Below are 4203 nucleotides of genomic sequence, written 5' to 3'. Positions count from 1 at the left end.
TCTCTCTCTCTCTCTCTCTCTCTCTCTCTCTCTCTCTCTCTCTCTCTAGTTGAAGAACCCTGACTAATATACCTTGCAAGGTTATGAAGATTACATGAGTTAATTATCATCTGAATCTGAAAAATGGGGATTATAATCTTTAACTTATAAGGTTATGACAAATTAAATAAAAATGGGTAAAGCACCCAGCACATGCTAGGGTCTGAATAAATGGCAACTGCTATTACTTGTAAATGAATACCAGAAGCAGAAACCAAAAGAGGAGAGAGTGTGGATATTGGCACTGTGAGATTTTCTCAGTTCACTGGGTAATACTATTAAATTTAAAAAATTGATATAGGAGATAACACAATTTTGGTCTCCCTAGCTATGATATACCAAAAAGGTGATACGTATGAATATTTTAATTATTTTCAAATAAATGCCTAATGAGCCTAAAGATAGACTCTAGTTGTACTCTTAAAACACCAGGCATGCAAAGCAGTGACATGATTTCACGTCTGAACATTTTATTTCAATTTAAGTGCCAGTACAATTAACTACTTGCTGCTAGGATGGAGCAACCTAAGGAGAGTTTACACTGGAAATAATTTTTAGTCTCAGAGTAGATGCATGATGTAGCATTCAATCAGTGTGTTTATTGAATCCCTTTTGGGACAATCCTGTAGCTATTGGGAGCATGCAAAAATGGATAAGATATTCCATTTAATCTACAGATATTGCCATTTGTTATGTACTAGGCAACCTCCTTGCCCTTGGGGAATTGATCAAAGAGCCTATGAGTCCATAGCTATAATGTAAGGCAGAATGTGGCAAGCGCCTTAGGAGGGGCATAAATGATTGAGCCAGTTGTACTTTGCACAGTTTGGTTTGGCACAAGCCAATGGGGTAGAGCAGCATCTTTTAAAAAAAGTTTGAACAAAGCTGGTAAATGTTAAATAAAATAACATTCTCATTCCCCTGACTCACTTGCTTCAGTTCAGAGTTTACAGGGTATAATAAGAGAGGGTGAGGCAGCAGGGGCCTTTACAAGCCATTCAGAGGTAAAAGCTCCTCTTTTCCTCGTTTCCTCTTTCTTTTTCCGTCATGGCTGTTGTTTTGTTTAAAGGAGAATTTAACTTTGGAGTTAAAAAAAAAAAAACTTAGGTAAATTCCCCTGACCTCATGAAGATTTATGAGGAGAATACATAAAAATCTAACATGACAATAACAAACAGTGGGGATTGGAGTTCATAAAAGGACAAGGAATAATTGAGTTGGAAACCATGAGCCAGGTGGACAGAGATGGCCATCATGTTTGTTCTGTAGCCAGGGCTGTCATGATGTGACCCCCATTTTCCTTTTGGCTGAGAATGAAATATTCCACTGTGGATGAGAGTAAGCCAACTGCAGGACTGACAAAAGCAAGTGATTTAGGGGAAATACACAGCATTTTAGTAATTTTTAAATAATCAGGATGTTATTTTATTATAAGAATTTGTGAATATATTCATTTCAGGAGCTTTGCCACAGTGAGTGGGAAATAAATTAATCTGGGATTAAAGGAAACTCTATACTAGAAAAGGAAGAGTTTTAATAAAATTGAAAGGAATAGCCTCCAGCCATGGATGTTAATTATCATCTGATGAATAATAATGATGATAATAGGAGATGTGAAATAAGTTAAAATAAATCCTGGGCCAAATTTGTTTTAAAAATTACCAACTCTGGAATGGTGCCTTGCAGAATTAACCAATGTGCTCACATTAAATGGTTTAAAATTAGAACTAATACATAGCTCTGCACTACAGATTTATACACAGCATCCTCTCTCCATGATTTTTTTTTTCTCCATGATTTTTTAAAATTAATACTATTCAAAAGAATTCAACCTGGTGAGTATCACAAGTAGAATGTTGCCTACTCAGTAAAGAGAATGGCAATATAAGTATTTCTTATTATAAGAATATTTGATCATGAAAAATCAAAATATAATATAAAATGGCTAGCAGGCACAATATCTATTATTTTTTCCAGTTCTACCTCCCTTTAATATTTTATCCCACTGACAAAATGTCATTGACACACAACTTTTCAATAAGATGACTTTTGCACATTTTAATTATACCTGTAGTTTTAAATCCTAAGTAAACGTTCCATCAATATGACATTTAAAATATTAAATTGAGTATAATCATTAAAATTAAATGCATGTAAATTATTTTGCATAAGCAACGACAAAAACTGTGCGACAAACCCAGTACTGGGTTATAGAGGGTTGTTTCTTTAAAAATGAACCTCCTACACTACAGAAAATTATATCCAGTTTTCCAGAATGTAAACACATACTACATTAAGCAAGGTTTTGTAAAGTCACATGAATATTAAAATTATTTATATCCCTTATATTCTAGTTTAATGGGACAGTCTAGGTCAGTGCTAAGAAAGAAATGTTAGCCACAAATTTGAGCTAGATATGAAATTTAAAATTTTCTAGTAACATTTTAAAAAGTAAAACCAGGTGAAATTAACTTCAATAATGCATTAATCCAGATATTCAAAATATTATCATTTCATCATGTAATAAATATAAAAAATTATTAATGAAATATTTTACATTTGCTTTCATACTACATCTTCAAAATCTGGTTTGTATTTTCCTCTTACAGCTCATCCTAATTCAGACTGCAATTTCAAATAATTAGTAGCCACATGTGACTAGTTGCTATCGAGCTGGACAGCACAGATCTAGGACTAGGTTGTTGATTCTCAAAAGTGGCTGCACATTGGAATCACCTGAGAAAAGATGAAAAAATGTTGATGCCTGTGTCATGGTGCCATGATTCTAGTGTATTTGCTCTAGGGCATCACCTGGACATTGGGATGAAAAAAGAAATTCGGGTGATTCTAATATGCAACTAAGTTTGAGAATCACTAGTTTTATTTAAGGCATTATCAAAACTTAAATATTATGAGACCAGTGTCAGTTGTTCTTTACTTGAAACCAATAGCATTTAAAAATCATGCTGAAACATACTAGCGGTGTAGCATATATAGCATACGTGGCACATGTGCATCACTAGTATTTCTTAATAAAATTAACAATTGCTAATAAAATTCCAAGCTTTGATTATTCAGGCCATGAGTTCTGATGTAACATGGACAATTCCAGGTAAAGATTTACTTCAGTGCTTGGTGAGAACTGTTGTGTGTTGGCACTTCTGTATTTGTTCTGTGGAATTTTTACTTTATGATTGTTTAGAAAATCTCCTAATAGAGAAACACCTCTGACAATGGGATCACAAAACTTTTCTATGATGCCTACATTTATTTAATATGTTTAACTCTTGCACTCAACATCCTACTGCCAGTATAAGAGCTAACTCACATTCATGACAAAAATTTCCCACCTTGTTTTCTACTCCAGTCATTGTTGATTATCTGTACCTAACATATCAGGTATACCCAATACCTCTCAGTAATAAACCACTCTAGGAATTAGTGGCTTTAAGACAACCTTTATTGCTTCCATCGAATCTCTGGGCCTGCTGTGCAGTTCTGCTTCTAGGCCAGGTGGGGTGCCTGGAAGCTAGTTGATCTAGGATGGTCAACTGGAATAGCTCAGCACTGCTCCTCGTGGTCTGTTCGTCTCCAGTAGGCTAGCCCAGGTGTGTTCTCAGAGCAGTGGTGGCCCTCCAGAAACTGTGAAAATACCCAAGCACATTTTAAAACCTCTGATTACATCAAGTTGACACTGTTTCATTAGCCAAAGTAAGCCACATTGGCAAGCCGAGAATGGATACAGGCATTAATTAATTTAATCTGCCACGCCTAGGTCTTATTTGGTTAGTCCTATCACATTTGATTCCATACATTTCCAGTTGTTCTTACTCTGCAAGGTTTTTTTTTTTTAATCTCTTCAGTAATTGCAGTGTTGACTATCTCTTCCTATTGTAAATGGGATCTCTCTCAAGTTTTATTAGTATCCTTCTGTCTTGTAGAACTTTTCTTTGAGGTTTAGTCATTTTTATACTTTTAAAACCTTTTTTAAATTGATTATATGGGTAAATAACAAAAATGAATACAGTCTTTGATTAACCCAACAATCAGTAAACAGATATGTTTAAAACACTATGCAGTCTTGAATTCTAAAAAGGTTTTAAATGCTGTGTATTTCATCAGAATTCTAAACCTGATTTCAAAAAGATTAAGTAACAAGTTCTC

The sequence above is a fragment of the Monodon monoceros genome, unplaced genomic scaffold, assembly GCF_005190385.1.
Source record: "Monodon monoceros isolate NGI ecotype Baffin Bay Population unplaced genomic scaffold, NGI_Narwhal_1 Super_Scaffold_13, whole genome shotgun sequence".
In the NCBI taxonomy this organism is placed as follows: Eukaryota; Metazoa; Chordata; class Mammalia; order Artiodactyla; family Monodontidae; genus Monodon; species Monodon monoceros.
Note: the sequence above shows the minus strand (reverse complement) of the source record.